This window comes from Pelophylax lessonae, assembly GCF_965119305.1.
Source record: "Pelophylax lessonae genome assembly, chromosome: 1".
NCBI classification, from domain to species: Eukaryota; Metazoa; Chordata; class Amphibia; order Anura; family Ranidae; genus Pelophylax; species Pelophylax lessonae.
The window spans coordinates 209560883-209574920 of record NC_138768.1 but is presented as its reverse complement, the minus strand read 5'-3'; the positions used below and the strand labels follow the sequence as shown (position 1 = coordinate 209574920).

Here is a 14038-nt window from a genome sequence, read left to right as displayed (position 1 = left end):
ATTTCATGCTTCCAACTTTGTAGGAACAGTTTGGGGATGGCCCCTTCCTGTTATAACATAACTACGCACCAGTGCACAAATCAAGGTCCATAAAGACAAGGATTAGCAATGACCTCATATGATTGAACACCTTTGGGATGAATTATAGCAGAGACTGCGAGCCAGACCTCACCAATGCGCTTCTGAGAGAATGGTAAAACATTCCCATAGACACACTCCTAAACCTTGTGGACAGCCTTCCCAGAAGAGTTGAAGCTGTTATAGCTGCAAAGGGTGGGCCAACTCAATACTGAACTCTACAGACTAAGACTAGCATGCCAGTAAAGTTCATGTGCATGTAAAGGTAGGCATCCCATTACTTTTGACAATATATTATATATATATATATATATATATATATATATATATATATATATATATATATATATATATATATATATATATAATGTTCTAAGTAATTTTCTAGCAAAAAATACAGATTTTTACTACTGTTACCTAAATGTGAACAACTTTTGAACAATGCCTACAATTGCCTACAGCAATGAATCTCACAGGTTGGACCAGCACAGCAACCCTAAAGAACAAGTAAGCAGTATTTCAAGTTTTGAAATGCAGCAAATGAACACCTGAACATGGCTAAAATTAGGACATGAGTTCAGTGAAAGTGGTAAATATACGTGATGTTATTTTGGTGAGTTGATCTATGGTTCCCAGAGATATAGACTGCAGTTGGAGGGCCGGTTCATACTGTAGCGATGCTAGACATCGCATGTGAGTTGCACCGCATTGCTGTGCAGATCACATGCGATGTCTGTGCGATGCAAATTCAGCCATACAAACTGGACCAAACTTGTGCAGGACCCTTTTTTTTGTCCGCACTAGAACATAGATTGAACATAGAACATAGAACATAGAACATAGAACTAGATTGTGTCCGCACAATCGGATGGCATGGCTGTTCACAACCATGTGAGTCGATTCCTGTCCAAATTCACAGTTCGCACTGCGCTCTGTGAACAGATCTGGGGGTGTCATTAACTTTGTATTTAAACCCACAGTGGTTTACAGAAGGGAGTGTGAACTGCCTATGATTCAGGTGTGATGCGGGAACCTGCACTGGATTTGCAGGGTTTCCCGCATCACACCAGTGTGAACTGGCCCAGAGAGTAGTATATAAAGATCCATATAAAGAAACATCTTTGTGCCCAGGGCAGACATTTGTATAAATGATCATAGTCTAGGATTGTGGATTTGGTGTGCAATAATTAAAGAGAAGGGTGCAGTATAGATTCAAGATCACAAACATGGTTGCCTATGACAGATGTGTTCACATTTTTTCTGAAAATTTTCACATTTAATATGGTTTTACTATTATTTTGTAATAGCAAGCAAATATCTAAAGTGTCTGGCTACTTTAAAGTTTTGTTTTAGGTATTGCCCAGCATGCTAAAATCAGAAACGTTTGTTGCAATTCTTTCCTCCTCTTCGGCTCTACTCCAGCAGTCTTAGGGCTCTTTCACACGGTCCGCCTCCGTAGGCGGATGACAGCTCCGTCTCCGCTTGAAGTGCGGAGAGGGAGGTGTCACAGCTCCCGCTGCTCTTTATGGGGGATCGGATGAGAGCGGACCGCCTGTCCTCTCTCATCCGATCCGATCCCTGAACGGATGGAAAAATAGGGTTTCCATATGTCCATATTTCACGGACAGGATCGGATACGGATGGCAGCGGGTGTCAGGGGAGGTGTCTCCACTGACATCCGCTGCCCCATAGAGCTGCATGGAGGATCCGATCAGATCCGCCTAAAAAACTGACAGGCGGATCTGATCGGATCGCCTGTGTGAAAGAGCCCTTACTGTTCCCCATCCAGACATCACTCCTCTTCAAATATATTTACAGTAAAAATGGTCAAGTCTGAGCATGTAGGCCCTTTAGTAATTAATGTTGAGTTTGTTACTGGGGACATACAGAAGGCAATATTTTAAAAATACCTTTTTCAGGCCTGTGTATACAAAGACAAAAGGAAAAAGGGGGGGGGGGCAGGGGCTCAAGTCCTTATTGGGGATGGTACTGACATAGCCCCAAATGATCCACAATGGCTCACAATTGACATGGTCCAGAAACAGTTAGACAAAATAAAAATTAATAAAGCACCTGGACCAGATGGCTGACATCCAAGGGTCTTTAAAGAGCTGAGCTCTGTTATATCTTAGCCATTGTTTCTAATTTTTAGTCATTATTCTTTCATTGACTGGCATGGTACCACTGGATTGGTTAAGGCTAATGTGGTGCCTATATGTAAAAAAGGGTCAAAGTCTTTACCAAGTAACCACAGACCGGTTATTTTATCTTCTATAGTCTGGAAGATACTTTAGAGTTTAACCACTTAAAGTGGAGTTCCACCCATTTTAGTAACTTTAGATGTATGTAATCCCCTTTAAAACGACTTTTACCAATGGAAACTTTTTTTAAAAATGCTAGTAAATACCTTATTTTCTTGTTTATTCCTCCTCTCCTCACTTCTGGGTCCGATCGGCGATGACGTCATTCGGCGATTCGCAGGGGGTGCTGGGATGTTTTCCATGGCATGAAATCTCGCAGTATTACACAGGAGCTGAGCTGTACTGTATGTATTGAGGCTGTGACCTGCCCCACCTCCGCCCCGCCTCCTCTCAGTGAGCTGTACAGTATGTATTGTATTCAGGCTGTGCTCTGCCCCGCCTCCGCCCCGTCTCCTCCCCGCCTCCGCCCCGCCTCGCCTCGCCTCCTCTCAGTGAGCGAGGACTGAAAGCATTATATCCTCACTGAGCTCACTGAGAGGAGGCGGGGCGGAGGCGGGGAAGAGCACGGCCTGAATACAATACATACAGTACAGCTCACTGAGAGGAGGCGGGGCGGAGGCGGGGCAGGTCACAGCCTCAATGCATACAGTACAGCTCAGCTCCTGTGTAATACTGCGAGATTTCATGCCATGGAAAACATCCCAGCACCCCCTGCGAATCGCCGAATGACGTCATTGCCGATCGGACCCAGAAGTGAGGAGAGGAGGAATAAACAAGAAAATAAGGTATTTACTAGCAAAAAAAAAAGTTTCCATTGGTAAAAGTAGTTTTAAAGGGGATTACATACATCTATGTAATCCAAGTTATTAAAAATGGGTGGAACTCCACTTTAAGGACCGAGCCCATTTTTGATACATGTTGTTCACAAGTTAAAATCAGTATTTTTTGCTAGAAAACTACTTAGAACCCCCAAACATTATATATAATTTATATTTTTTTTAGCAAAAACTCTGGAGTATAAAATGGCGGTCATTGCAATATTTTTTGTCACGCGGTATTTGAGCAGCGGTCTTTCAAACACCATTTTTTTGGGGGGAAAAACTACATTTCACTGCATTTAAAAAAACTAAACAGTAAGCCCATTTTTTTTTTTGCATATTGCGAAAGATGATGTCACATCGAGTAAATAGATAAATAGATACCCAACATGTTACGGTTTAAAATTGCACACACCCGCGGAATGGCGACAAACTAGGGTCAATAAAAATCTCCATAGGTGACGTTTAAAAAAAAAAATTACGGTCAATTGGGTACAGTGTCGCACAACCGCGCAATTGTCCGTTAAAGTAACGCAGTGCCGCATCAGAAAATATAGCCTGGTCATGAAGGGGGGCAAATCCTTCCAGTCTTAAAGTGGATAAAAATACGCTCATTGAGAATTTTTTGTCAAAGACATGTAGCTAAATACATTTTGGCCTAAATATATGACAAAAATTAAATATATTGGATATTTTTTAACTGTCAAAGTAGAAAATGTCAATTTTTTGCAAAATTTTCGCTCTTTTTTTATTAATATCGCAAAAAATAAAAAGCGCAGAGATGATCAAATACCACCAAAAGAAAGCTCTGTTTGTGAAAAAAAAGGACGTAAATTTAGTTTGGGTACAGCATTGGATGACCGCGCAATTGTCAGTTAAAGTCACGCAGTGCCAAGTTGAAAAAAGTGGCCTGGTCATTGAGCAGCAAAATCCTCCGGTATTAAAGTGGTTAAATTTGGCGCCTTTAGCAGCTGAGTAACCCGGACGTGACGTCATGGACGCCGCCTCTGGGATACGTCATCGGAGACCCGATCGAAGCCACATCTGGCTTTGATCGGGACTCCAACCAGCCGGTGGCAGAGCCACGGAAGGTGGCGGGAGGGGGGCTTGCTGAGGTAACGATCGTGCATCTCCCGAGCCTCATAGGTCATTACCGCCTTAAAGCCGACCGCTGGCTCTAAAAAAATGGTATTGGGATGATGCCTCTAGCTGCAGGCATCACCCCGGTACAACCACTTAAATGCAGCCGATGTAGACCTACGTCGGTTTGCGTTAAGTGCTTAATAAAGGATCATACCAAAAAGTTTTTGCTAGAAAATAATATTTTACGCAATAGTCTGCATGAATTCATAGGGAACAAAGTTCTTGATGTACAGTAGTATGCTTGGATTTTGTCAAAGTGTTTGTCACGGTTCCCCACACACGGTTAATGTTTACATTAAAGTTATATTAAGCCCCCGTTCACACTTAGGCGACCTGTGAGGCGAATAAGCAGAGGGGCACCTTTGGAAAGCCACATTGTCAGTCTCGGAGGTCGCGGTGCGAAATAGCATCGCTTGCATGTGAACGGGGGCTTACTGCTCCAAATACACAAACAAATTGAAGCCAAACTCCAACTAATATTTTTTTAGGCAGTTATAGCAAACAGTTTTTTTTCCTTTTGGGATAAAGGTTTTGCACAATTACATAAAAGCTGATCATTGTAAGCACCCCTGTCAGTGTTACATGGTTTATCTCATCTCTCTAACTGATTCATTCTGCTGGATTGCTTTTTCTTTTGAAAAACAGACTAACTCTGTCTTATTATGCTTTAAAGAGGAAGTAAACCTTCCTCTGCAAGTTGTACCTATAGGTGATCCTATGATAAGGCTTACCTATAGGTACTGTAAATATCTCCTAAACATGTACCGTTTAGGAGATATTTACCTTAAATGCAGCCAGTGACATCACTGGCGCATGTGCTCTGAAGGAACGGCCACTGGTGCCGTTCCTTCTGAGCCCCGTGCCATAACCGTTGGCTCCCGCGCGCATGCCTGGGAGTAACGTAATCGCGGGTCTGGCCAATCAGATGGCCGGATGCCGTGATCCCGGAAGACGGGCGACTGAACATGTCGCCCGTCATACAGGTAAGCGGGCGGCACGGCGGGGGCTCGTTCTAAGGTAAGTATTTCATAATGAGCTAGTATGCGGTGCATACTAGCTAATTATGTGTTTTTCTTTCAGGTTGGAAAAAAAACCTAAAAATTTTGAATGAGTTTACAACCTCTTTAAAGGCTGCAGTCCAAAGGAATACATTAAAAATACTTCAGCAAGCTGAAGACAGTTTGAATATCAACAGAATGTCCCAGCTCAGTTATTTGATGCTGTTATGCCCACACAGGGGCTAGGAGTTTATGTGATTTATCACCACGAATCAGCAAATAAGGAAACTTAAACTGGAGGAAAGGCCTAACTATATCTTCCCCCACATTTCCTGCCTAACCGTTAGACCTATCTTTAATCTGCTCTGGTCACATGATCCCGCAGCCCTTGCTCCTCTGTGTCAGTGTGCAGCTGCTGCAGGGGAAAGGAGGGAGGGTCAACAATGGCTGGGCTGTGTGCGCTTATAGATGATGTCACATCTCCCTAAATTCTGAGCCGTTGACGAGCACTTCCTTACATAGGGCTACAGGATCACATGACTGGACCAAATTGGATTATAAAGAGGTAAGTATACTGATTATTATTTGTACAGGCTAGGCTTTTAAAATTTGTTAAAGAATATATGTAGTTAGGATTTTCTTCCATCTAAAATACTAACAATGTACGTTTTTTTTCACCTGTAATTTTTCATAAGCAAACTTGCATAATAATTTAGGATAGAATGTCAACATTCTTGTACAAGCCAATATATGACTAATATTTGGGGAGACCATAAATTAAATTGGACGTCACCACTCACCAGAGTTGATGAATTTAGATGTGACCATTCAAACATCTGCATGCTTAAAATTCTATATTAACCATGACTGTTGGCCTCTGAAGATTGTCTTATTAATCCTTCAGACATGCTTGAAATTTTTGGACGGATATTGTCTTTTGAATGATGAAATGCATGAAGAAATTGCACATTGCTTAAAGTATATGAAAACAAAACCACTAAAATCAAATATGAGCTCTAACATGTAAGGCCCCTTTCACACTTATGCGACCTAAAAGTCACGCAATTTTACCGCGATTTTGCTGCTGCGGTTTTACAGCGATTTTGCTGCCATTTTGACTGGACTTGAAGCAATGCCTATGTCTTTAGACCTCAAAACGCATTAAAATAATCCCAAAGTAGTGCAGGGACTACTTTGAAGTCGTTGCGACTTGGAGTCGTACAGATATGAACGGTACTCATTGGAAATCATGGAGTACGACTTGTCATGTGACTTTACAGTCCCAAATCGCAGGACAAGTCACATTCAAGTGTGAAAGGGGCCTTAATGTAATTTTAAAAGTCATTTTTAATATTTTAATGTAGCTATTGTTAAAATATATTATGGCGGTTTTAACATGAAGGTCCTTGTTCAGGGACTTTCTATTATAGTGTGAAACTCTCGGTCCCTGTCAGCCTATTGTCCTCCTAGACATTTCAATGCACATTATGCAGATATGATCCAATGTTGTCATCATCATGAAACCCACCCTAAGATAAACCATGCAGCCATCACTGGGGTACATCTAATGTGCAAAATCAGGAATCAGTAGCATCAACACCACCATAGTGTAGTATTAAAAGGATTTGCCTTTGTTAATGGAAAAAAAATCTACACTCACAAACGTCAATACCATGGGAGACAGGTAGGAAGCGAGAGCTAACAATCCAAACACAATCTTTACATTTCTCAGGCAATCAGTGATTTGCTGACCACTGTAGGTGCTCACCATGGCTCACCACAGCTCGCCACCGAAGATGCAAATGGAGAAAAAGAAAAAATGGTGGCACACTGCAAGGATGTCAAAATATAAAGAATTATTTTATTGTCACCATGCCATACAATTAGAAGACACGGGGATAGGTGGTTGACCCTGTGTCTTTTTTTTGTCTGGCATGGTGACAATAAAAGAATTCTTTATATTTTGACATTGTTGCAGTGTGCCACCATTTTTTCTTTTTCTCCATAGACAGGTCAGAAGCACTGAAAGTCACTAGGGCTCTAAAGCGCTGCCCTGGCCACAGGTAGGAAGCAGCTCATTGGATGCAGTGTGGTGCAAACACCTTAGGCTCCTTTCACACTATCTGTCCGTCGGACGGATTCCGTTTTTCTCAGCGGGGGATCGAGCCGCCGATCCCCCGCTGAGCAGGAGGATGACAGCTGTGTCTCTGCGCTGTGTGCGGAGACACAGCTGTCAGTTCCCCATGCATCTCTATGCATCTCTATGGGGGCCCCCGAACATGTGCAGGTAAGATGTCTCAGTGTGGAATGCATTTCAAGGAGAGTGGCTTTTCTTTGACATACAATTTTTTGATTTTTTTTTTTTTTTTGATTTTAACATGAACTTCTCATTGTGTTTTTTGATTCTCATAAATGTAGACAGAAAGTGAATGCAAAGAGGCAGTATGAGATCAGCAGTAATTTTTCAACAAAGGAAGACAAACGTGATAAAATTAATTTTACTACAAACCAAAACAGCAAATGCTTAGTGACCATATGGCATTGTTACAAAACAGAGGGATAGGATTACTGTCAGAGTTATCATTAAGGTTGGTGTTTGGGTAGGCTTTGTTAGGCAAGCAATTTATTGAGGTCCTCCCATGATCGCGCTTCATGGTCTCCCCCTGCAGCACGCATCGGCAGTGATCTTTGATCTCTGTGTCCTTCGAACATGGCTGATCACATATTGGGGTAAGGAGCCAATCACAGCAGCTCTTTACCAGGTGACCAGCTGTGTCCAATCACAGTGTAAACAGGATTTTCTGATTTTCTGCAATCCTCTCCTCACGCTGAGAGTATGGTAGGAAAGGAGAGCCAATAAGCGCCAATTCACACAGAGGTCATCAGTCTCCTGATTATAAGTGCAGTCCCAACAGTGCCCACCAGTGCTGCCAATTAGTGCCCACCAGTGCTGCCAATCAGTGTCCATCAGTGCTGCCTGTCAGTGCCCATCAGTGCTGCCTGTCAGTGCTGCCTATCATTGCCGCCTATCAGTGCCCATCATTGCCACTTATCAGTGCCACATATCAGTGCAGCCTCATCAGTGCCTCTTCATCAATGCCCATCAGTGGCGCCTCATCGGTGTAGCCTATCAGTGCAGCCTCATTAGCGTGCATCAATGAAGGGAAAAACTAATTATTTACAAAATTTTATAACAGAAACTAAGAAAAATGCATTTATTTTTTTCAAAAATTTTCGTTTTTTTTCATTTGTTTTACAAAAAATAAAAAACCTAGTGATGATTAAATACCACCAAAGGAAGCTCTATCTGTCTCAAATAAAAATTTTGTTTGGGTACAGTGTTGCATGAACGCGCAATTGTCATTCAAAGTGTGACAGGACTGAAATCTGAAAATCGGCCTGTGAAGGAAGCGGTGAAAGTGCCCAGTAGGCAAGTGGTTAAAGACAGCCACAGATGGTTCAAAATTCAATCCATCTATGGGCAGGGTGGTTGTACTAATGTCGGTCCATTGATCGATCATAGTACAACCAGCATGTCAGATTTTTTGCATGCGATCACTGCTTGAGACTATAGCTGATAGCAGTGAATATTGTGTTCAGATGGCTGGGAAGGCTCCCTGCCAGCAGAACACCATAGCGCTGAGGGAGGCATCCCCCATCATTACTGACTGTGTTGATGGGGGAACCAAGCAAATTTCTTTCCTTTAACCTGTGGTGGAAGGAAGGAGAATTGCATCATCTCTGGTCTCCTTAATTGGCTCTGATAGAAAACAAAGCTATCTGTTTTTATTTTTCAAGCAAATTTAGCCTAAGCAGGCAACAAGGTGAAACAGCAGTCTAATTTTGATGGATCGAAATTCGTCTGCTTCAGCACGGACTGGCCAAATTTTGATCCATGTATGTGCAGGGTTATGTACAGAAGTCGATCTACAACCTCTCTGCCTGAATTTTTCTGCTCAATCAGCGCCACCGGCTGTAGCCGGCAGCACTGATCAGTGTATTCTAATGGCAGGGAAGTCTCCCTGCTACCATAGTACAAAGGCACAGCGGGAAGATTCCCCCATCCACCTCAAAAATCTTGATATGGGAATTTAATTATTTTTCTTTGTTCAACCCGATGTTTAAACAACAACAAAAGAAATAAAAGTATCATCTGTGAGCTAACTAACTTTGCTGCAAACCCAAATTCAATAACCACTTCTGCCCCGGAAGATTTTACTCCCTTCCTGACCAGGCCCTATTTTGCGATTCGGCACTGCGTTACTTTAACGGACAATTGCGCGGTCGTGTGATTCTGTACCCAAACTAAATTGATGTTCTTTTTTTCCCACAAATAGAGCTTTCTTTTGGTGGTATTTTATCACCTGTGCGATTTTTATATTTTGCACTATAAACCAAAAAATAGCAACAATTTTGAAAAAAAAAAAAAACAATATTTTTCACATTCTGCTACATGACATTCCCAAAAAAAAAAATTAAAAATCAAAAGTTTTTAACATTTTAGGCCAATTTGTTTTCTGCTACATATATTTTTGGTAACAAAAAATCGCAATAAGCGTATTTTGATTGGTTTGTTCAAAAGTATTCGCATTTACTAACTATGGGAAAGATTTATGTCATTTTTTTTTTTACTAGTAATGGTGGCAATCTGCGATTATTTTGTGGGACTGCGACATTGCGGCGGACAGATCGGACCCTTAACTGACATTTTTGACACTTTTGGGGGTACCAGTGACATTACTACAGTAATCAGTGCTAAAAATATGCACTGTTTCTGTAATAATGCTATTGGCAGGGAAGGGTTTAACCCTGTTGGCGATCAAGGGGTTAAATGTGAGCCTAGGGGAGTGATTCTAACTCTGGGGGGCGTGGCTTCTGAGATGATCATAGAGACATGTGATCCTATATAGAAGGATTACACGAGCTCTGTGATCATCCCAGGGAGAAGGACGGTCAGCTGTGTTTACATAGTTACATAGTTACATAGTAGGTGAGGTTGAATAAAGACAATAGTCCATCCAGTTCAACCTGTGTAGGTGTGTGTGGCTGTAATCATCTCCCATACCCCTGAATGTTCTGATTCTTGAGATGTACATCTAAGAGTCTTTTGAAAGCCACCATACTTCCCGCAGAAACCATCTCTTGTGGTAGAGAATTCCACAATCTTGTAGCCCTAACAGTAAAGAACCCCCTCGTTGCCTGAGGTTAAAACGCTTCTCCTCTAGTCGCATTGTATGCCCTCTAGTCCTCATGCAATCCTTCCGACTGAATAGCTTTTTTTTTTATGCTGAGATCACCATTGAGATATTTATAAATTGCTATCATGTCCCCTCTCAGGCGTCTCTTCTCCAGGGAGAATAAATTAAGTGATTGCAGACGCTCTTCATAATTACAACAGCTGACCGTCCTTCTCTCTCAGCGAGGAACGATCGCGGGTGTCAGGGGAGGGAGCGTGCCGCAGGTGGCGCGCGCTCGCCCCCTAGACTCCCCAGAGCGAGCACCGTACATGTACAGCAATTTGCCTGAGAGCGTCTGGTTTAACTGGTCGTTAACCAGTTAAAATTGTTCTGCTTATACCTTGTGTAAACCAGTGACCCAAACATTAGAAAATAACTGTACTGGGAAACTGTCACCTTGTGTCTATGGACAGTTTTATTTTTAATCTCTGTTATTATTATTATTATTATTATTTAGGATTTATATAGAGCCAACAGTTTTCACAGTGCTTTACAATATAAAGGGAGACATTACAGTTACAATAAGGTTCAGTACAGAAGGATTAGCATACCTACTACTATTAGTAGCCTGGTGCCGTCTCGTACTAAAGGTCATAATGAATACACATATAAACTATTTTTTATGTACTAAAAGATGAAGGACAATGGTCATTGTTATCACATGACTCACTAATTTATTAAGGAAGTGATTCTTTTTCAAAATGCCTTAAATGCATACTTGTATTCATCATTTATGCTAGTCACTAAGATTTAAGTTTAGATAATGTAACGGGTCCACTTGGTGTCTAGATACTAGAAAAGAACACAGGAAAATCTTCAGCTCAGACAATAATAGCATAGTAAAGCCATTATAAGTGTGTGTGTCTTTGTGCAACCCCCAGAGGATTAGTATTGGAAAACGAAATACTTCGAAAAATGGTCACTTGAAGACAGGTCACTTTTAAGAAAGGCAGAATTAAAGCTGGGATTATATTGTCCTCGTTCCAAGGTTGCCGGCATTTAGCCAAGGATTTTAATACTTGGTACCATTTGCTTTAGCAAATAAACCCTCTGGGAGGTGACGTTTTATATAGTTAAACAATGCTATGTTGACTTCCCAGCTTCTTGCCATTGTACTAGGGGAGACAGATAATGTGTATGTCTCCTCATCACTTCTAACATTCACATTTCCTTCATTTGTTAAGGTAGGTTTTGCTGACTCTTGTTAGACAATGCTGGAGCTTTGCTGTAACTGGTACTTTAGGAGTCTGACCATTTTTCTAAAATCTGCTGACATTTCCTGCTAAAGAGATGATGAAACAATAAAATTCCAGATTATGTTTTTTTTTCATGTGTAGTTTAAGCCAGCCATAGATGGATCGAAATTTGGCCAGTTCAACAGGGACCGGCTGAATGTTGATCCATCTATGAGCAGGATGGCTGTACAGAAGTTGATCAAGATTGAGCCTGTTGGAAAATTTTCACATCATGAGTGTTGTCAGCTATAGCTGGCGTTGCTGTTTAGTGTTTTCTGACAGCAGGGAGGCCCCCCCCCCCCTGTCAGAATACTATAGCTCCGCAGCGGGATATCCCCATTCAAACTGAGTGTGTGGATGGGGGAAATGATTCATCTTCTTTCATTCATCCTGCTGGTTGAATGAAATAAAACTAATCATGTAATGCCTGCCTTAGGGTAACCGTTAATGGGCAGATCTGTCGTCCAGAATGATGGGTTTTAATATTTTGTGGATCAGGTATAGATAATACTATTAAATGTGTATGTAAACCCTAATAATGAACTATTCTTACTTGCCCCCTTTTTGAATTTTTCAATAAAGCAATTTGTTATACCTGTTCAATAAGCGCAAAAAATATCTGGATCCTGTCTGAATTCTGGAAGTTCTTGTGCATTCCAATGTTTCTCAGTATTATCATACCTGCCCAGTTCACCTCTGTGAACTACAGAACCCTCCCCCCTTTGTTAGGGAGATGAGGAGAGGGGGAGATGTTCAGTTGTCCTAACATACCTTCTGTCCAAGAGTTAATGAAAGTGGTTCTCCTATATAGAGACAGCGCAGTGAGCATTGATGCACTAATACAGAAGTGTATTAATGGCAGGGCCGCCAGGTGAAAGCAATTGGCAAACAGCCCCCAAAAAAGAAAACCAATGCAGCCAGCACATTCAAGGACTGGCAAGCTGCAGTAATTTTCATTTCTGTTTTTGGGTTTAGATTTTTAAGATTAAACCATCAGAAAATTGGGGTGATTAATATGAACAAAAGCTAACAACTTAAATTTTTTTAGCTACATGTCAAACTTTAACTACAGCTTGGACCTAATGGAGGTAAAGCAATGAATTATGGACACAAGTATCCTAGAGAAATTTACTTCTATACTACATGACACACACCTTAAATTCCTGAAAGTATGGTCCCAGTGGCAAGAGTGCAACCACAATCTGAACCTCAACAACACTTTACTCTCAGTAAAACAAACAGGCTTCATGAATTGGAAACTTCCAGCCGGGTCCCTGGTACTCGTCTTTCTTTCTTACCCTTCACCCCTGAATCTTTTCCTTACCCTTAATGCACTCTAAAATTGGCTGGCATTAACTTTCCCCTATCTCTGCCCTCCTTCCTTATCCCAATTGGTCGTTCCAAAACCATCTAAATATTGTTAGAGCTCACTGCAATACCCTGTACCTTGGGCAAATACATTGAGAAAATACCATCTGGACACTTCCTAGGCCACCTGCGTGTAGACAGGTCCACAGTCACCCAGCCCATGAACATCCACATCCTTGGACTTCTTTTGCTGGCTTTAGCCTATATCATGTCATTTTAGATAAAAACACCTTTCTTATCTGTTCACTTCTATTCAGCATTACTGATATTCAAAATGTTATATAATGCATAATATCTGCGTGCTTCATTCTGATTCTGATTAAAACCCCTAGAAAAAACAATGAAAAATATGTGAAAAGAGTCACTAACATGAACATGCACTATGAAAATAGTTGAAATCTTACTGGCCAATATAGATATGTTCTCCCTTCTTTCAGGAGCACCGTAATTTGAGGTATTAACAGAGCAATTAATAAGGACATATAGCAAGAACAAACAATAATTAGAAAATATGTTGTTTATTCAAGTAATGATTATTTACTGTGTGCAAGAAACCAGTACTAAAGAGTGGATGCAAATGGCAAGTGAAAAGAGGTGCTGGTTGTTTCGGATTAGGTATGACACCCTTTAGGTTGGCTACAAGAGTCATGTACATGTAACATTTTACCATATTATATTACTGCTTCTCAGCTCTGTGTTACCTAATCTGATACCATATCAAGCTCATTGATAAAATGTATAATATATTTGGTGTAAATTGCTTATAAAATAAAATATCTTTAAAGAGATTTTGTCATGTTGCCCATACAGCGTCTTTTGGTAGCCCACCTTTCAACCCATCTGTATTTCGAATTTTTAAATGGCAGTTCATATTCTGCTCACTGGTCGATCCACTGAGCTTACTGTTCATTTCCTATTTTGATAATTTTATATGCAATGGTGGCTATCTGTTGGTGATGT

General features: G+C 41.1%; 1 protein-coding gene across 2 annotated transcripts in view; it reads left to right on the top strand.

Moving 5' to 3' along the window:
• Positions 1-14038, top strand: part of AIFM3 (AIF family member 3) — a 123690-nt gene that overhangs the window by 18152 nt on the left and 91500 nt on the right. The window lies entirely within an intron of this gene.